At 42.5% G+C, this 21,827-nt stretch overlaps 1 long non-coding RNA gene across 2 annotated transcripts in view; it reads right to left on the reverse strand.

Annotated features, from left to right (window-relative positions):
• The window catches only part of LOC308483053, a 29,990-nt gene extending 12,829 nt beyond the window's left edge, over positions 1-17,161 (reverse strand). The window contains exons 1-2 of one of the 2 annotated variants that reach the window (XR_013989565.1): positions 16,825-17,161; positions 6,311-6,629 (exon numbers count right to left, since the gene is read on the reverse strand). This is a non-coding gene — a long non-coding RNA (uncharacterized lncRNA). Of the gene's footprint in view, positions 1-5,128; positions 5,378-6,310; positions 6,630-16,824 lie in introns of those variants that run through there. The other variant, XR_013989566.1, reaches the window with a different exon arrangement.
• Between the last annotated feature and the right edge of the window lie 4,666 nt (positions 17,162-21,827).

Raw genomic sequence — 21,827 nt, forward strand, 5'->3', positions numbered from 1 at the left:
TATTCAGCTCATAGTGGTGAGGAGGAATGAATAAATGTCCCCTCACAGTATCTGCTTTATATACATTATTTACACAATGGGCTGCACATGATTGGCTAATTCTGGAATTCTACTGTAAGCCAATCAGGTTGTGGATTCACTTCTATCTGGAGCAGGATTGGGTGGTTCCTGCCAACCAATCATACTGCTGCATTGTTCTAGGACCAATCAGACTGCTGCATTCTGAATCCTATTGTTCTAGGACCAATCAGACTGCTGCCTTTTGGATCCTATTGTTCTAGGACCAATCAGACTGCTACAGTTTGGATCCTATTCAACTCAGTACATAACATCCTCCTAGACAGAAGACACTATCAAAAGACCTCATGTTTAGACTGGGACCTGGCTTATGTAGCAGTGATCTTTTGGGCTCTGATGCCTTTCTGTATTCTTCTGGATCCTGGTATGACCACTAGACTCTTAGAAGCTCTATGGTGATTCGCAAAGGCACACATGATTCTAATGAAAGCTTGCTTAGGGAACCCCAGGTTTCATTTTAAAAGAGATGATGCTTCTAGCTTTCAAGGGACAATGTTTGCTTATATGAAAGGACATCCCGATGAACCCATTTCACAAACAATACATTCTTAATACTTTATAGCGGAATGGTTTCTAACCTGCTCAACAGAGTTTCCTTGGCAAGAGGGCTGCACATGGCTGAAGGACATTACTGACCTTCCAAAGTGCATTTTAAGGGCATAGTTTAATTGCACAGAGTGATAGCTTGGACCAGGCACTCCATATGGACTGGAAAAATGCTCTTTTAGAACATGTCCCAGAAACTACTGCTGCACATTGTAGAGATAACTCATAAATGGACTTTCCAGATACTCTTGAATTCCAGCTCCCACCAACCCTGACCACTGACCATGCAGACTGATGGAAGTTGAATTCTAATACATGGAGGGACCATTACGGTTACCCCTGTTGTAGAGTATTCTGGAGCACACACTTAATTTGTATGCAGTATTTAGCCAAGTCTATTATAACTATTTGGTCACCACCTAGAGTTGGGATGGGTAACTTGTAACCTTGTAGGGTTTGTTGGAATACAACTTCCATCATTCTAGCTGGCCATTCTGGCTGAGGCTGATGGAAGCTGGAGTTCAACAAGAATGGGAAGCTACAGCTTCTGCAGCCCTGATCTAGATTATGCAACACACAGGGCAATGGACAGTCAACAGCAGTTTTGCAGACAACAAAGCAATGCATAAAGGGTTCCTCCAGAGTGAAGCAGTTGAAAACTATTGCTTCATGTTCAGGGCATTTCTTTATTTTGTATTGGGATCTGCAATAGGGAGCCAAACAGTTTAATTAGGGGAAAAAAGCACATTTTTTTTTGTCAGGCAACCAGAGCCATTTTCAGATAGTTTTGCACTTGAACATGGCGACCTTTTGCTCCATAAGGCTGTTGTGTAAATGCAACATTTGTTGCCTATTATAAACAGGGATGCTCAAGTGGTGAAGTAGGCACTCTGGAACATTTCACAGATAACACTCTTTTTTTCTGAAGAAAAAAAAATCCCTCTCTGATCTGTTAATCATGCATCACAAATTGGTCTGGAAATTGTCTACCTAGATATTGGCTGAAGGCATCCAGTACTCTTTCCCCCCTCTTTTTAATGGCAAACACATTTCAGGAGAGCTTTGGCAGGGGCTTTAAAAAGCAAACACTATTTTACTTGGAAAATATTAATAACCTTTATGACACCTGCCTTTTGATCTTAAGAGAATCATTAGACAGCTTCCACGGCTGAAGCCTTTGCGGTGCCTTCTGAGCAACAAAAGAGATTAATAGATGATCAGAGAGTTTCTTCAGCTCAGCTAGCTGAGCAGCGGATAAGGATGGAAAGAGGCTACAGGTGTTTCTCAGGGCTTTTGAATGCACCGATGGAAAAGCTTCCTCCGGCCTTCCACACACTTGCTTTCGGCACATGTCAAGACTTGCACCTGCAGCATCTCTTGAATTTTGACCTAAAAGGCAGCAGATTCAGCTCATGTACTGTAAGAACCCTGCTGGATCAGATAAAAGGCCTAGCTAATGTACTTGCTTAGTTCTTTTCTTGTATTTGTATTCTATCTTTCTTCCATCATAAAACCCAAGACTGCATACAAGTGGTTCCTAGAGATGCACCCACCCTGGCACTGATCAGACTCAGACTTGATCAGCACTAGGAAGGTAGTGGCCTCATGTGCTTTCAAACCATGTCCTGGGACCTATTCTGTTTTCCACAATAGGCAATCAGATGCCTATCAAAAGCCCTAAGGAGAACATGAATATGAACGTATGAGCACAAGAAGAGCCCTGCTGGATCAGCTCAAAGACACATCTAGTCCAGCATCCTGTTCTCACAGTAGCCAAGCCTGCAAGCAGGACCTTATAGCCACAGCATGCCACCCTCCTGCAAATTCAGGAGCTTCTGCTTTTTGCCCCCAGCATCTGGCATTCAGTGGTATACCACCTCTGATCCATGACTAATAGCCACCATTGACCTTGTCCTCCAAAGCAACTGACCAACCAATGGAATGAGCTGTAGGAAAGACTCTGGCCAAAGGAAGGAAGGGAAAGAACTCAATGTAGCCTCTGTCTTTTTCCCAGTAGGTTACAACAGGTAAGATGATACACTTTGGCCTCTGCAAAAGCTTCCATGACAGACTTGCTTCCTGGTCTTGACTTGTAAGGAGACTTGGGTCACATCTACACCATACATTAAAATATGTCTTCTCCTCAAATATCCCATGAACTTTAGCTTAATCCGCACAGAGCTACAGTTGCCAGCACCCTTATTAAACCAAAGTTCCCAGAATTATTTGGGGGAAGCCATGTGCTTTAATGGTATGGTGTAGATGTGGCCTTGGTCCCACTTGCATTCCTTCTTGGCTTTGGCAGGGGCTGGGTCAACCAGAACCCAAGTTGCAAGTCTTTTGCACTCCCCTCCAAAGTCCCATGATGGATGCATCATTCTATCATTCTGCTCCTCTTCTTTATCACCTCTGGCATACCATTATAGAATGCTCTGCAGCAGATTTGCTCACTGGTGTACATCAGGGGTAGACATTTTGGTGCCCTCCAGATGTTGCTGGACTACAGATCACTTCAGCCCCAGCCGATATGGGCAATGGCCAGTGGAGAGCCACTGCTTCTTAATGTAGACCAGCCTTTCTCAACCTGTGGGTCCCCAGATGTTGTTGAACTATGACTCCCATCACCCCTAGCTAGCAAGGCCAGAGCTCAGGGATGATGGGAGTTGTAGTCCAACAACATTTGGGGATCCACAGGTTGAGAACCTCTGATGTAGACAACCCTGAGCTAGATGGACCAATGGTCTGATTCAATGTAAAACACCTTCCTATGTTTCTATATTCACCTAGATCAGGATTGACTACAACATGAATGTGGGTACTGATTCTGGCTATTGAGTCAGATCCTTATCTCCCTTACTCCTCTGTGGATAAATTTGACTGGTGGGTGGGGCACAATAACCTCAGACAATGAGACATTTTGAAGCCCCTGAAACCAGTTGATTGCTGGGACTTCAAAGCAGGGCTCCCCTCACAGAGAGCTCTGCACTGTGCTTTGAAGTGCTACCAGTTGTTGGTACTTCAAGAAGTCCCTTTTTTAGCCCAGTCATCTTTTTACCTGCCCACATCTGATGACATTAGCAGTCTACACTGACTAGCAGTGGCTCCACAGGGTTTCAGACGGGGGCATTCCAAGCCCTACCTAGAGATGCTGGGGATTGAACCTGGACCCTTCAGAATGCAAAGCTGATGCACTGCCACTGAGCTATGGCCCTTCCCATTGCTTAAGGATAACACAGATTCCCTTTAATACTCTCCATGTTCTGAAAACTTGGCAGAACGCCATTTAACACCCCTCTCTAGCCAAACGGAAACACCAAGCAATAAATACAGAATTCTTAAATGGGAGGGAAAATGGTGGGATTAGATTTGGTTCTGCAGACTCCAAGCCCAATGATCTGCTACTAAGCTACAGACGAGTTGTTCCAGCTGCTCAGACCGGTGCGTCTCCTTATTCCCTCCTGCGATTCTACACATGCAACACTTTGTCTTGTTGTCACACACAAAGAGGGGGAATCGCTCAGGGAATTGGATTGAAGCCACATGTTAAATTGCTTGTGCAGCTTCTGTTATTGGGGCATCAGGCCTTGCCTGCTTCCCGTGATGGGGACATCTCAATCCAATCAGACATGTTCTTCATGATAGCGGTTTCAATCCAATTCAAAAGAAGAAGAAGGTGGTGGGGTGGGGGGTGAGGGAAGAGAAGAGAATGAATGAGAAGACAGATTTCATATATTTTTCCCATTTGCCTTTGTCACAGGTTCAACTGTTTCCCTTAAACACTTCCATCCCCTTCAACACATTTCCTGCAGAAGAATGTTGTGTTATTCAGACACAGGAGCATGGGAAGTTGTCTACTTAGTCAGACCATTGGCCTATCTGTTCAGTATTGTCTACACCAGGCATGTCCAAAGTCCATTTCGGGGGTCTAATCCAGCCCGCTGGTCAGTTTAATCTGGCCCCTGTGGCAGTTCATTTTCTGGGGTAAAATCCTAAAAAACCCTCAACAACTTCAATCCTAAAAAAAGGCTAACAACTTTGGTCGGTCCTTTGGTCGGCCCTCACGGACCTTCACTTCATCAAATCTGGCCCTCTTTGGAAAAAGTTTGGACATCACTGGTCTACACAATGGGTAGAGTGTCTGTTTCAGACAAAGGGCCACATTTCTTCATAAGCAACCTTCCAGGGGCCACATGCCAGTGGAAGGTGGAGAAAGAAGCAATATCAAAAGTGGGTGGAACAATTATTATTATTCATTTCATTTCAATACCACTTTATGTTTTAAAGAAAAAAAATTCTAATCAGTTTACAATATATTAAAAGATCAAATGAAACAATGAAGAATGAAGAACAAAGAATAAAGAAAGTCAGCTATAAAGTATATATTCAAAGCAAAATAATTAACATAAAAGAAAAACATTACCTTCAAGATCTCAAAACAGAACATTACGAAGGAGGTCAACTACAGAATGCACATTTAATGCAGCAAAGTTGGCTAAAGCAATACCTTAAGAGAGCCAGTGTGGTGTAGTGGTTAAGAGCGGTAGTCTCCTAATCTGGGGAACGGGGTTCGCGTCTCCGCTCCTCCACATGCAGCTGCTGGGTGACCTTGGGCCAGTCACACTTCTTTGAAGTCTCTCAGCCCCACTCACCTCACAGAGTGTTTGTTGTGGGAGAGGAAGGGAAAGGAGAATGTTAGCCGCTTTGAGACTCCTTCAGGTAGTGATAAAGCGGGATATCAAATCCAAACTCTTCTCTTCTTAAACATTTCAAAAGAAAACATGACTAGAGGAAGTCAAATATAAAGTGCACTTTTATAACAGCATAATCAACAAGAAAATAAACATTATCATAAGCATAGAGCATATCTGCTATTGTTGCTGCCAATCCTGCCAATGGGGGTTCATGGTGGTTGGCAGCTGTGGAAGCTCAGGCTCAATGACCTGGGTCTGCACTAAAAGACAGCCAGGATGGTCTCTGGCCTCTTCAGCAGCCTCAGCTTTGGGTGGCTGGAGTCAGACAGGGCCCTGTCCTCCCAGGGAAGGTGGAAAAAGGCCTCCAAGGCAGGGAGCAGGTCTTCTAGGACTTTTCTTAATGGATGCATTTATTCATCTATCACATTATTATCTTTCCTCCGAGGAGCTCTAGGTGGCATAAATATGTCTCCTTCTCATTTTTGTCCTCACAACAATCCTGTGATGTAGGTTAGGCTGTGAGGAAGTGTCTGGTCCAAAGGGATTTGAACCCTGGTCTCACAAGTTCTAGTCCACAACTCTAACCACCATATCACTATTCTGGCTCTCTTGTTGATGTTGGTTCTTCACCCTCGCTAAAATATGAGACGGAACCCTCAATTTTAGGTTTCCCCCTCATGACTTTGATAAATGAGGTTTCAGGGCACATTCAGCTGTATCCGGTGGGGGTTCTACTCTGAGTAGACCCATTGAAATTTATGGATATGAACTAACTTGTATCTCTTCATTTCAATGGGTTTACTCCAAGCAGAACTTAGTTGGTTGCAACACCTTGCCCTTCCTCTTTTAAGACACATCACACAACTTCTTACATTAATATAGGTTTTTATATGGTGATGATCAGAACTTTGTTAAAGAAAAGAAAGTGTGGGGAAGGTATGCAACAAACACCTGCCCCTGTAGATTTTTTTTAAAAGAAAAATGATTATTTTTACCTTGGAATGAGGTCCGTTTGGTAGATTTCAATTCAGGAAGAACAAGAGCCTCAGCTGGATCTATGGACTGTTTCATGTAAGAGTCCATCAATATTTCATACTATTATTGTCTCTGCCTCCTCTTAGTTTCCTTGTTATCTTGCACAATGAGGAGGGCAGGGAGCTGCAATAAGATACATCAGTGGGAGAGTGTGAAGCGATGCTTCAGTAGCAGGGTGTTAGGCTTCTGATGCCAACAAGCCTCTCGACCTTGACCTCCTTTAAGTGTGTCCTCCCTTGGAGCCGTATAATTAGAATATAGATCTTTCTTCTTCCTGTGCTGTGAATGAGGAAGGGGGACAGCTTGAAAATGAAACTGGCATAAGAACGAACAGGGAGGGGTAAAATTGAAAATTTCAGTTCTCTCTGATTCTCAGTTTTTCCAGTCTTGAGTTCAGCCAGCATAATTCTGCACAAATTTGCATTTTTTTTTAAAAAAATAGGAACTGTACACCCACAAGAATCTAGCAACAATTTAGTGCACATTTATTTTAATATACACCTCTAATAAACATATTTTTGCAAGCAGTTTTCCTTATATTTCCACACATTTTGTATGTTATTTGCACTTTTAGCCACTTTCCCACGCACTCTTTTCATTTTCTCTCCATTGCTAAATTAGACCAGTGACCCATCCAATCCAGTATCCTGTATGCATGGTGGCCAAACAGATGCCCACAAAAAAGGACATCAGTGCAACAGCAATATTTCCACTTGTGATCCTCAGGAAATGGTCTTCAAAGGCAAATACTCTCAAACACTGGAGGCAGTATATACAGCCATCATGGTTGTTGTTGTTTAGTCGTTTAGTCGTGTCTGACTCTTTGTGACCCCATGGACCAGAGCACGCCAGGCACTCCTGTCTTCCACTGCTTCCTGCAGTTTGGTCAAACTCATGCTGGTAGCTTTGAGAACACTGTCCAACCATCTCATCCTCTGTCATCCCCTTCTCCTTGTGCCATCAATCTTTCCCAACATCAGGGTCTTTTCCAGGGAGTCTTCTCTTCTCATGAGGTGGCCAAAGTATTGGAACCTCAGCTTCATGATATGTCCTTCCAGTGAGCACTCAGGGCTGATTTCCTTAAGAAAGGATAGGTTTGATCTTCTTGCAGTCCATGGGACTCTCAAGAGTCTCCTCCAGCACCATAATTCAAAAGCATCAATTCTTCGGCGATCAGCCTTCTTTATGGTCCAGCTCTCACTTCCATACATCACTACTGGGAAAACCATAGCTTTAACTATACGGACCTTTGTTGGCAAGGTGATGTCTCTGCTTTTTAAGATGCTGTCTGGTTTTAGTAGTTGCTTATTTGAATAAAGAGGATATCATTCTTAAATAAGATTCAGGACAATCTCAAGTTCATCCTCACAGATTCCAGGGAGGTGTGCAACAACAACAAAACGCAATGTAATAAAACATCACATCAACACCACACATTCTTCATAGTAAGATAACTGAGAAGCAACATAGCTACGAAATTATAAAGCAGGCAGAGACAGTAAAATCTATTTTAGATTCCTGGACAGAGAGATATGTTTTGAGCTGGTGCTGAAAAATAGTAAAGTTGGTGCCTGTCAAACTGCCTAAGGGAGGGTGTTCCAGAATTGGGGTGCCACCACAGAAGAGGCCCAACAAAAAAAATAATCGGATCTTTTATTACCAAAGTATCAGAATATTTTCCAATCCCGACAATCTCACACTGACCTATTTAAGATTCACCCTAGTTAAAATTTACCACTTTAGCATTAAAAACACATTAAAAGCTTCTAATAACACTCACTATATCAGTGGAGCAATAAGCCTTCCCAAACTGGCCACAGCCATGAGATGATTGACCCAGCCAGTAAATTGGTGCCCTTGGCTTTACCTCTGCACGTCAATCAATTACAGTCGTCAATCATGCCCAAGTACTGCCTGCCTCAGCAGGTCTTACTGCTTAATCATATAACTGTTGAGCTAATACCATTCATATTTCTGGCCTTAAAAAACTCCTCTAGGAATTCTCATCCATTATGGCATCAAAATTAACGAGATCTTAAAGTGTGCACTATATCACTTGCAACTTAATACTCTGCTAAATGGAAAACATCAAAATTGAGCATAATTTATCACTATTTACATTTGCTTGTTAATTAGCAGTTCTCATGAATGATCAAGTAATTGAGAATAAAGAATTTTCTTCTTTTCCCAGAGAAGTTTATGGATGGGAGTGGATGTTCGCTCCTAAGTGTTTACCTGAGAGCAAGTTTACGTATCAAACTTAAGGGAGCACTGAGCCCCAATCATTTGCAAAAATATGTATATTAATCAAAACTACATATGAAACCACATGATGGGAGAAATTTGCACTAAATTGCTGCGGGAATGTGTAGAACTGAATCTGTGACGGGGGGGGGGGGGGGAGGGGAAACACAGAGAAGCTAAGATTGACAGATTCATCCATCCCTAAATCCTATATTTACTTCTCAGTAGACACAGATTGGATTGCCCCGTAAAAGACATAAATGATCCCCTCCCCAGTAAAGTGTGATGTATCTATGCACCTCAACAAAAGCAGAAGATAGGAAACAAACTCTAGAGACGACTTTATGCTCTAGAGACGACTTTATGAAAATACCAGAGAACTGTGGTTTTGGAAGCAAATCTATATTGTTAGTCACTCAGTGAGAACGATGTAGACAAAACATTATTAATGCTAACTATGTCTGGATTGCACATTCAACCAAGATAGGAGTCAACATGTTTGGTAACATCAAAGGGAACCTGATACCTGAAAGTATAAGAAGATTAACGTTTACAGTGATCTGTAGGTTTGGCTGTTCCAGGGAGACTAACAGACACAGCCAGGAGGGACACTTAGTTATAAATTGGCATGGGAATCCTCTCATGTGCTTAACAAAATCTGGCACTGTATATAAACTCATATTTGAGGCCTTTTCTTTTAAAACCCCCTACTACAAGCCGCGGAGAAACGTGGTCTATAATGCTAACAGACAAAACAGTGAAACGTGAGCTGTTAAGGCTTGCCTAAGTTAGACGGGTACACCCCACGGCATGAAAATGTGTCAGGGTTTCTGAAAGAGGGAAGGGGTGGGTGAGTGAAGGAAGCATATAGCCAGTGTTTGCCATTCCTTTCAAAAATAAAGTTTTTTTGTGGGGGACTTTGAATAAGGAAACCACTTCAGGACTTCAGCTCCTGCAATGTGGCTTTCAAGGATTTTCCAGGAGATTCTGCTATTGAGTGATTTAGGGCCCTTTTACGATGCATTCAGGAATATTTTGCACTCGTGATGGTATTGGGGTAGTTATACACAATCCTGCATTCAAAAAAATTTGTGGCTGCAAAAGTTTTGCAGTAAACATACCACTTCGGGGCATGTCCTGCTGCAATCCTGTCACCTTTTATACCAACAAATGTTCCAGGTTTTTCTTTGTGTCCTGCTTTCACTGTGCCATAGTTCAATAGCTCTCCTTGAGATGGCAATAAGGCAGTAATATCAGAGAAGCATCTCAGAACAGCTAATAATGCGTGGACAGTCCAGTATAAATCCATCACTCATGCACTATCATTGCATCAATGATATGTTGCAGAAAATATATGCAAAAATCCCCCAGTCTGTAGCAGCCCTTACACAGCAATTCTGTAGACACTTTACACTGGAGTAAGCCCCATTGAATGGAATGGGGCTTTCTTCACAGTAAGATAGTGCCGTTATGACCTACCTAGCTGTAGCCCACAGCTAGTTACTTGATCGGTAGATTTCAGAATGATTTGCCATAGATTAGCAAGTATTTCTGATGCTAAATGGTCAAACAGTAGCAGCAACTATAGCTGTGCAAACACTATACTTTTAAAGCATATTTGAAGCACAATATTTCCCCTAATGAATTCTGTAGTTTGTTAAGAGTTGCTGGGCAAACTACAGCGCCCACAACACTTTGAGATAAAGGCTATGTTTCAAATGCATTTTAAAGGTACAGCACATCCAGAGCTTAAATTATACTGCTGAAATTAAAAGCACTTGAGGCAAGGAGTGTGGGAGGAGGACCATGAACTTCATTCCAATCTGTTACTCTTGAACAGTGTTTGGCTTCAGGGTCTGGCTGTTGGATCCCATGGTTCTAGTAAAAAACCCCAAAACAACACACCAAAACATGAAATCTGCCCACCCCTGCGATCAGACTTATCTCTAAGTAAACATAAATAGAATCAGGCATTAACATCTAAGGTGATTCAATAAAACCAAAATGTCTTTGGGATGTGCCCTGCACTCAGTAACTCCAAATAAATGGAAAAACACAGTGCCAAGTTTCCTCTCCCATCCCCCACTCACCTCCTTCTTGAGGAATGATATATAGATCTTTTTTAAAAAACTATAAAGATGGAGCCAATCTGCTCCCACATGTTGCTACCTACCCAATTTGGCAACACCAAAGTATAAATTGACTATAACCTTGCTTTATGAACAGCTGCTGGAAATTACCACTCTGCTCAAAGATAATTGGCAATTAGTTAAACAACACTCATTAAACTCTTTTCTCCTGGCTCCGGCTGGTGCGAGTCAATCTTCCAAAATTTAAATTAAATAAAATGTTGTGCAAACTTGTTCCCGTATCTCTCTTGCTACCTGAAGCAACTCACTAGGAAAAGTATAATTTGCATTATCCTTTGAGGCAACAATGATGGAAGACTGCTAATATCTGGGTTCTTGGCCAAAGCTGGAAGACTTGCTAGTCACAAATGAAGCCATGTTAATGAGAGATAAGAAACAGTTTCACATGTTGAATAAGATGTCAAAGTTAATTGATCCTCTAAGAATCCCGTTGAGATAAGCTAGTATTGTATCTATTAAACACAGTGTTTTGCAAGGCTCCTATCCTCAAGGAACATTCCATATAAATTTATATGTCATATCTGAAAGGTCTGGCTATCAGCCCACTTGAACTAAGAGCATAGAGCAGGGATGGCAAAAACATGGCCCTCCAGGTGTGGCTGGACTACAACTCCCATCATCCCTGTCCATTGACAATACTGGCTGGGACTGATGGGAGTTGTAGTCCAACAGCATATGGCAGACCACATTTTCCTCACCTCAATCTTACAGCTCATCCAACACTTTTAGCCCGTTCCCCACAGGTGTAGGGAACCTCTGGCTTGCCATATGTCACTGAATTACAGCTCCCCATCAGCCCTGGCAAGCATGGCCAATGTCCAGGGATGATGGGAGTTGTAGTTCAGCAATTTCTGAAGGGCCAAAGGTTCCCTACACCTGGTTTATCGCAATGTTATACAACCATTCTGCAAACAAATCGGAAGGGAATCACTCATAAAAATAGCTGATATTGTCTATCCTCCTCACAAACTTTGTGTGAAGAAATCAGGGATGAATGCTCAATACAGCTTGTCTAGAAATCCTGTAACATCAGTGAATTTGTGTGTATGTGAAAATACCTGGAAGATTTCCACTGAACAGAGTGAAACCTTTTTGACCATTGCATTGAGATCTGCCTTATAAGGAGACTGTAGCCCTCTTCATATGTCGTGCCTGAAAAGGAGGTATCAAGCCATATATATGGTGCCTTCCTACCTTCCTTCATTGAATGGGGTAATTTCTACGATTTCAGGAATGCAAGTAGAAGCCTCTGCATGGTTAGGAACCTTGTTTTATGAAGCAAACACAGGTAAATAGCTCCGCCACCCAAACCTTCCTAATTGAACATGGGATGATCAGGAACAGGAAAAGTGGAGTTGGTATGTATGTATTTTCAACAAGGGATGAAATTTCCTGATCTGATCTGATCTTCCCTTGAACTTTAACCAAAGCACAGGAAGTCCGGAAGACTACTTATCCATTGCCTAAGATTAAGATGGGTTTGCTGATTTTGTATGAAGAAAAGTCCTTCCTATTACACTTCTTAAAACATAAAATAAAAAAGATTCCCACATTGATTTCTTTTAAAAGTTTTTTTTTAAGTTTTCAAAATTTCTTTATTTCTTTATTTTGGCAATGTATATAACACTTAATCACATTGATCTCTATGTGCTGTTTGTGAAGGTCAGTAAAATGCAAATACAGGTCAACTATAAAATCAGAATTAAGTTAAAATTCCTTCTGGAATAATGAAAAAAATGGTATTAGTAGATTCTGGAAGTTCAACAGGGAGGGGCTGCTGATCTGACATCAGCTGAAATTGGGCCCACAATACTCAATGCACAGCTCCTGATGGATATGAGCTTTGCTTCTGAGGCATGGGAGACTATCAAGGAAAATGACAAACTGCTGTCAGGTGCACAGTAGACAGTCTCCCCAGCTTCCTGTGCTTAGAGAAAAGCCGAGCCAAGGATAGCATTGTGTTTTCTGAAAAGGGAGATACCCTGCAAGGCACTAGAGTTCAGATCACCAGAGAGATGCTTTGCAGAGTGAAGGAAAAGACCCTTCACAAACACTTTATGGTCACCTCGGTCAGAAGGTAAGCACAACAAAACTCTGCATCCCATCTGTGAGAACATCTCCACTTTTTTCTCCCCATTGATAACTTTTGGATGCATTCCTTTTCTCATTAATTGATGGATGGACGTGGGTGGCACTGTGGGTTAAACCACAGAGCCTAGGACTTGCCGATCAGAAGGTCGGCAGTTCGAATCCCTGCGACAGGGTGAGCTCCGTCGCTTGGTCCCTGCTCCTGCCAACCTAGCAGTTCAAAAGCACATCGAAGTGCAAGTAGATAAATAGGTACCGCTCCGGCAGGAAGGTAAACGGCATTTCCGTGCACTGCTCTGGTTCACCAGAAGTGGCTTAATCATGCTGGACACATAACCCGGAAGCTGTCTGAGGACAAACGCCAGCTCCCTAGGCCAATAAAGTGAGATGAGCGCCGCAACCCCAGAGTCAGTCACGACTGGACCTAATGGTCAGGAGTCCCTTTACCTTTAAAAAAGAACAGCAAGACAAGTTTTCACCACCACATTATCTCTCACACTTGTACCAACATACATTTGAGGCTGCATGGTTGTATGGGGAAGGCGTGCCTCTCCAGGTGTTGCTGGAATACAACTCCCACCCTCCCTGACTGTTTCACATAATGGATGGGTCTGATGTGACTTGTAAGTGCAACAACATCTGGAGGGCCACACGGTCTCCATCCCTGCTGTATCACCTGATTGGGGTTTCAAGTCATATCCCACAACCGGCAACTGAACTTTTTCCTAGCCCTAGAAAGCTTTCATAGCCCTTTTTATCAGTCCTGCCTGCCCACTGGCCTCATGCAACATGATGCTTCTGTAAGTCCCTTGCATTTTTATAGGTCAGCTGACCACAACCCATACTGCAAAGAGGAGCATAATAGCCCATCATTGGGATGACTGTTGAAGAATGCTGGGGAGCTGCAGCAAGAACAGTGAATGCAGAGTAATGAGCTACCACACCACAACATTGTTTAAGAATACCTTTCAACTTTTAACAACTAGCTAATAATGTAAGCAGTGTTTTATTTTAAACAGGATAAATCCATTTGATGTAACTTCAGCTTATGCATCCTGAACTGTCTGAAGTCTCCCCCTACTGGTTAACCAACACCATTTCCAGCATGGTTAACTATCTAGTTTACCTTGGAACATAGGGAGCTGCCTTATACTGAGCCATTGGTCTGTCTAGCAAAGTATTGTCAGCAATGACTAGAAGCAGTTCTCCAGGGTTTCAAGCAGTGTTCTTCCACAACCCTACTTGGAGATTCTGGTGATTGAACCTGAGTCTTTCTGCATGCAAGCAGATGCCCTGCTGCTGAGCGATGACCCTAACTACAGCCATGACAACAACAACAACAACAATAATTAATATGTTGCCCATCTTAATGGGTTGCCCCAGCCACTCTGGGCAGCTTCCAACAATTTATAAAACCACAGTAAAACATCACACATTAAAAACTTCCCTATACAGGGCTGCCTTCAGATGTCTTCTAAAAGTAAAATAGTTTTTTATTTCCTTGACCTCTGATGGAATGACATTCCACAGGGCGGGTGCGGCTACTGAGAAGGCCCTCTCCCTGGTTCCCTGTAACCTCACTTCTCACCATGAGGGAACTGCCAGAAAGACCTCAGAATTAGATCTCAGTGTCTGGGCTGGGTAGTGAAGACACTAATTTAGGTATACAGGATTGAAGCAGTTTAGGGCTTTAAAGGTCAGCACTCTGAATTCCCCTTAAAAATAAAAATAAAAATAGAGGGTTTAGTCTCTGTAGGGACTAGAGGAGATGCCATGTAAATATATATGAAAAAGTCAAATATCTAGCACCAAACCAGTTTTAAGAATTGCAGATAAAAAGGCAGTGCTAGGACTCCAGTATTCCATGACTGGCTGTAGCGAAAAAGGACAAAGTTCTGCATGCAGGACATATGATGCAAATCAGAGATCAATTACAGTTAAGGGGTTTTGTGTAGGTGGACCTGTGGTGTGGGGAATTGCACTCAACTCCACAAATTCAGTTACTCAACCAGTTCTCTGAACAGGACTCATGTCATTATGAAGGATCAGCCACAGATACTTTGAGAGTTTGTTATTCAGTGCACCAGCCAAATCAGTTGTAAACTGTTGGGCTTTTGGAGGATGTTGATGAGACGTGTTGATAAGTTAGAATGGTAGGAATGCAAACAATGTGACTCTGGTGTGTGTCACCAAATGCCAAGCCACCAAGGCTAGTTTTTGGAATGGTGCCTAGTTGTTACATACCCCTTGGTTGGCCTTAATGGACTTTCATTTTAAGCCATCTGTCTGCCCATTTTCATGAGTTAGAAAACAAGCACAGTGACAATCTTACAGGATGCCTCAGTTGACACATTTGCAGCATAAATATGCCAGATCTAACTATGAGCCATGGTTCATAAGGCCAGATTTCTGATACAGCCCTTTCTCTTGTGAGGATGAGGATGATTTACATCCTGCCTTTCCCCCCAAACAAGGTGGCTCATAAAAATTAAATACTGATAAAACAAATATAGCTCAAAACCTATCAGAGGTTGTCGTTAAAAAGTAGACTGTATATGGAATTAAAATAATGTAAAAAGGAACTACTGAACTGCAGATACTACTACTACCACCAGGGCTCCTAATAATAATAATAATAATAATAATAATAATATTAATAATACAGCACAGCATTATGAGCCCTTTCCTTACAAGAAGTCAATTCCCCAAACTCTGCTGGAATAAAAATGTCTCCACCTGCTGGCAGAAAGGCAACAAGGAGGGAGCCAATAGAGCTTCTCTAAGAAGCGAGTTCCAAACCCAGGGAGCAGCCACTGAGAAGGCCCTCTCCCTTGTCACCACCAGGCATGCCTGTGAATGTGGACTGAGAAAAGGATCTCCCCTGAAGATCTCAGAACCTGTGTAGGTTCATATGGAAGAAGCAGACTCTCTTATGCCTTTTTATTCTCCTTGCTTTTACTTGTTAAATTGCATCTGTATGTGTCTGGTTCTGTTTTTGTTACACATTAATTATTCCACAGGAAGCTGCATTTTATCAAGTCAGACCACTGGTCCATCTAGTTCAGAACTGTGTACGTTGGATGGCAGTGGTTCTACAGGGTTTCAGACAGGGAGTCTTTCCTAGTCTACCTGGAGATGCTGGGGACTAAACCCAGGACCTTCTGCATGCAAAGCAGATGCTCTACCACTAAGCTAAAGGTAGCTCTCTGGATGTTTTTTTGGACTACAGCTCTCATCATGCCTTGCTATTGGTCATCCTAGCTGAGAATCATGGGAGTTGGAGTCCAACAATACCCGGAACACTACAGGTTTCCCACACTGGCACTAAGCTGCAGTCTGTCTCTCCTGGTTTTAGCATTTTTATTTCAAGATCCCTTGTAAGAGCTTGCCTAAAGGGAGGGGTAGCAATTAAAAAAATAATATAATACAATAATGCAACACCGAAGGACCTAATTCAAGATTTAATTTGTGCTGAGGTTTATTAGAATCTGGCCCTGTGACCTTTCCTCAATTGCAGAGATTGGAGAAGAGAGAAGAAGAAGATTGCAATACTGAACTGTGTGAGAAGCAAGGACTCAGCACTATTACCGCCCTGCATTGTGCATGAGAGCTGTCCCTTGGGATATGATATTCTGCAGCCTCACACCAGTGGAGAGGGGGCACAGCTCTTCTCACACATCCCTTAACATGCACACAATTGCTCCAGTCACTGAATGGGGTAGCTCATTCCTGCAGGAGCTATTCATGCACAGGGGAGTACACATGGGGCTCTGGATCCAGGTGCAAATATTTAGACATTCCTTCCTCTGTGGCCTGAAGTAAGCTGTTTGACTTATGTCCTCAGGTCCTCAAGGGAAAGGAAGATATATTAATCCTATTATTATTATTATTATTACTATTATTATTATCATCATTATTACTAGTAGACGACAAAATCTTTAGAGCATCACAGTGCTGAGGTATGGGGACAAAAGCATTCAGCTCCAACTTACCCACGACTGTTCTCTTTTCAAGGCAAGCAGAGCAAGACAGTCTCTCTGGAAACACAGTCAAAGCCCTGTTAACAGAAACTTGAATTGTCCTTTGGAAGTGTCAAAACGGTTGACATCTATTGAGACATGACTTTCCGGCTCTGCTCTTGAACAACTCTTACAAACACACACTTGTAGTGATGGCAAAGCCATTACACGCCTTGCACATTGCTTTTTAACTTCCTTGATTTGGAAGCAAACAATGCCATTCCCCACTTGACGCAGACCGATTCCCTGACACCTTGCAGCAGGGAAGAGATAAACACCCTGCTGTGGAGTTGCATGACTTTACAAGTGTCTGTGATTTTGCCAAGGGATATATTTTGCCCATCTCCCATGGCAGAACGGTACCCCTCACTCACTTCTTTTAAGGGCTTTTGTGTTTTGACTCGTGACATGTGCTCTGGGCCACTCTGTCTCTTCCAGAAGTTCTTTCACCTGACATGGGAGATGAGAAGGGGAGGGGGAAGAAGAAGAAGAAGAAGAAGAAGAAGAAGAGAAGGTCAGATTGAGAGAGAAAAAAGAATTACAACCCCCACACCAAACAGCTATATGTGAAACCATTTCACTTACTTCTACTCCCTTCAGCCCAGCCATGTGTAAGGAAGGAGAGAACAATGGAGAAGTTCCAACTCAATTCTCCTGGCAAATCAGAGCCCCCTCTAGAGGAAGGCAAAGCAGTCAAGGAGGCATGTAAATGATCTCTAACCAATAACTCCAGTCTACTTGTGGTCTCCAAGTAGGGTCTGTGCAATCCCTTGTTCTGAACAGTAATGAATGTATGTAGTGCTATGTGCTCCACAAGCAGAGCACTGAAAGATTAGAGAGGGGAGGTTGGCCTGGGACATGTCAATATGGATCTGAGATGATCAAAGGAAGTTGTCCCTTGTGGGTTGGAGATTGGGATGGGTTGGAGGCGGGGGGAAGGGGAGGAAGAATGTGAAGTGCTTCTTAATGTGGTTTCCCTGTATTCTCTCTTTTAAAAGGAACAGCTTCATCCTCCCTCATAATCTGTTTCCTCCATATGGCTACCCCAATAAATATTTCAAGATTTTGTTTGAAGGATACAATTTTTAAAAAATGGAGGGGTCAGGAGGGAACTGCCATCATTTGTGCAAAGTTGTAATACCTATATCATAATGCACTGTGGGCAAAATATGTAAATACATCTTAAGGAATACAAGTAGTTTTTAAAATTATTTGTATGTATGCCTATATTTGTTACTCCATTTTCTCACTTATCAAATCCTGAGAATTATATTTTAAAACATCTTGCTTTGTCTCTCTCACTCTCACACATGTGCAAATGTGTGTACACAAAACACAATCCGGCTCACTGGAAAACACAGAGCAATGCTACAGACCTAACACACCTTAACACTCCTTACCTGGACAAATCTGTCAATTTCAGAATAATATAGACCAAGGCTGCAATCCTAACCCTGCTTATCTGGAAGCAGGAATGGATTCATCTCTCAATATCATTTGTCTTCATTTCTCATTTCTTTCCAGTCTTAAATTCAGTTCATGATAAAATCCTCATGAAAATTCATGAACATTTTATTGCAAATTTCTTCTAATAAACCCATTTTTTTGTATGGAGATTTGACTAATATACACATTTGTACAAATCAATTCCCCTAATATAATCCATTTTTACATGTTATTTTCACTAATACATGCATTTCTATGCATATCCCCCCCCCCTAATATAGGCATCTATGTACATATTGTTTGGTTGTAGAACTGCATCACAAAATTCAGAGAAATGTGAATTTGAAGGATGGCTCCATTCTAGTTCATGAATTGGTTCGACAAGTGTGAATTTGGTAGTTTCCTATTAAAATGCAAACAAAATTGAATTTCTCCTCTACTCCTGAGTGAGCCCATAGAATTCAATAGGACTTCCATGTAGCCATGGTTAGGATCGTGCTGTTAAATTCTCACATCCTTAAAAGCTTAACCATAACTGACAAAATCTGGTCAGTTAAAAACCAGCCCATCAGGGTCAAAACAAGGTTCAACTGCCAATCCAAGTGGCTTTTGTCTGTCAACAGGACTGCCACCTTCTCCTCAACCTCAAGCATCAAATTGTCTTGGACTGGCCCTGCCTTTCACCGAGTCACACTATTTGCCGACTACTCCAGTGTTGTCTACTTTGATAGGCAGTAGCCATCCAGGATCTCAGGCAGAGGCTTTCTTTCACCTCTAACTGAAATAGCTAGAGATTAGACCTTGGATCTAATCTCTTACTATTGAATTGTATCCCTCCTCCATGTAATGCCATTGATCTTGTATTGCAGAACTATTTTAAAGGAGAACATGTAATTTCTCCAGGGCTGAAGTTCACTGGCCAAGTGAATCAATCCCTGACACCTCCAGGTAGGACTGGGAATGTCCTATCTGAAACTCTTGAGATCTGCTGCATGTCAGTGCAGACAATAAGAGCTAGAGGGACCAATGGCCTGACACTGTATAAGACAGCTTCCTACATCCCAATGTTCTCTTCCCTTCCTCACTTCCACCCATGTGTAAATGTGGCAATGTAGTTTGCATGTAACTCTCTCTCTCTGTTTTAGCTCTGTGATACTATAATAGGACCTGTGATGATTTTTAGGCATATGATAGAACATGCAAAAGCGGGGAATGGTGTCCCAGTTTTTTCACCCATGGGGCCCACATGGATCCAGAATGAAATGCTTGCAGTATTTCCACACCCCCATCACTTCTTCAGCTGTCTATCCACAATTCACAAGGAGGCACTGTGGTTAGAAGTTCACTACAATTAGTCATTTAATGGCTGCTGTGCAAATAGGGGAAAAAAACGAACAAGGAAAGGAATCAGAGCCAAAAGGCACAGAGCTGGTGGGTCAGCAGTTGGCTAATCACCTCTTAGTGCAGATGACCTATGCTGTGGACCTCAGCTGGTATAAATCAGAGTAGTTTGGCTGATTTATAGAGGCTGAAAGTTTGGCTGTTTGACTCCTATGGAACTATGCCAAGTTATAATGATCTGTAAATGTGGATACAAATGGAACTCACCAGAGGCATTGCTTCCTTTGATGTGCATCCATGGCCCTCCTATTTAAACCAGGAATAACAGTCATCAGCCTAAAGCTCGGCTGAGGCAGACTTTCAACCTTGGTCTTGCAGTTCTGTCTGTGCTTCTGGGACAATATGTCCTTTCCAAACCAATCATGCTGTTCTTCAGTACACCTACTGTAGGGCTCATCAGGCCCTCCAAGACTCTGGTCTTGGCTCTCCCATTGGCACTGTTCAGTTGACCAAGCAAGGGCAGAAGGCCAAAGTCCTATAAGTCCTCAGCCAATCTGAGGCATCCACACTGTCTACCGAGCGAACCCCTTATAAGGAAAGCTTGGAACATTTGGAGCTTTTTAGTTCAGAACAAGTTGAGTAAGGTGGACATGACAGAAGTTCATAAAATTATGCATAGTGTGGAGAATGTGGAAATAACACTTTTCTTCTCTCTAGAACTCAAGGAACCACTGATCTTCAGAGGTCTACTACCTCTGAAAGTGGAGTTAGAACATAGTCATTGTGGTCAGTCAGTAATTATCTATAATCTTATCCTTCATGAATTTGTCTAATCCTTTTCAAAAGCAATCCAAGTTGGTGGCCACCAATGATTCCTGTGAGAGTGAGTTCCATAGTTTAACTGTATACCACGTGAGAAAGCATTTTCTCTTCATCAGTCCTGACTCTTCCAGCATTCAGCTCCACTGGTTGTCCTTAAGTTCTTGTATTTTGAGGGAGGGAGAAAAGCTACCTATTCACTTTCTCTACACCATGCATAATCTCACAAACCTCTACCATGCCCCCCACTCAGCTTCCCCCTAAACTGCCCCCCCAACGTTGTTATGTTTCCTCATAGGGAAACTGGGATTTGAAACATCTGACGTGAGGAGTCAAAGTCTCCTTCCTTGAGTCTCAGATCAGCTTGCAGCCAAACTGCAAGCATCCTGGATTCCTGAACAGCTTTATAACAAACTTTCCAGCTGCCTCTCTGTAGAATTCTTGAAGCCAGTCTTCACTGGCTGAGGATGGCCACTGAATGGAAATCCAGAGCTGCCAAGAGGTGGGTTAAATTAATCCTTGCCAGCTTGTCCATTGGAAGGAATGTGAGCCTTTTAGCAGCCAATAGCCCTCTGAGATGTTCAGTGGTCATGCTGCCATAAAGGGAGCACATCGTGAGCAAAACTCTTTTATGTGCCACTCATGGGACCAGTAGAGCTCTGGGCAGGAGTTCCTTATGGATCCCAGCTGCCATAGCACTCCTCTGTTACCACACTCCCTGATTATATTGCACTGCCATCGGTATGGTAAAACTGGAAGAGAGAACTTGGCCGAACAGCTGCGTACTTAATCCTTGGTGGTGTGAGGTCCTTAATTACAGTTTCATGCTCTAGTGAGGGAGAGAGAGAGAAATGCAAACAGTAGTTTAAAGTTGCCACTTCCCCCAAGAGAAATAGCAACCTCATAACCACTTATTAGCAGATACTAATTAATGCAAAGACCTAGTTGCAAGCCTGTTGCCTAGTTTGGGGATTGATGCTCCTATTAATTGGTGCATATTAATTCATGCATATTTGACTGCCTGTTACATACTACAGTGGTACCTCGGGTTACATACGCTTCAGGTTACATGCGCTTCAGGTTACACACTCCGTTAACAAAGAAATAGTGCTTCAGGTTAAGAACTTTGCTTCAGGAAAAGAACAGAAATTGGGCTCTGGCGGTGCAGCGGCAGCAGGAGGCCCCATTAGCTAAAGTGGTTCTTCAGGTTAAGAACAGTTTCAGGTTAAGAACGGACCTCCGGAATGAATTAAGTACTTAACTGGAGTTACCACTGTATTGGGATAGTTGGGTCAATAAAATGTGTGTGATATATATGGTCTTATATTGACCACATAACAATGCCAAAATGGGCTTTGATCATTATTAAG

The sequence above is a fragment of the Podarcis pityusensis genome, assembly GCF_964106645.2.
Source record: "Podarcis pityusensis genome assembly, chromosome: 8".
Taxonomy (NCBI): Eukaryota; Metazoa; Chordata; class Lepidosauria; order Squamata; family Lacertidae; genus Podarcis; species Podarcis pityusensis.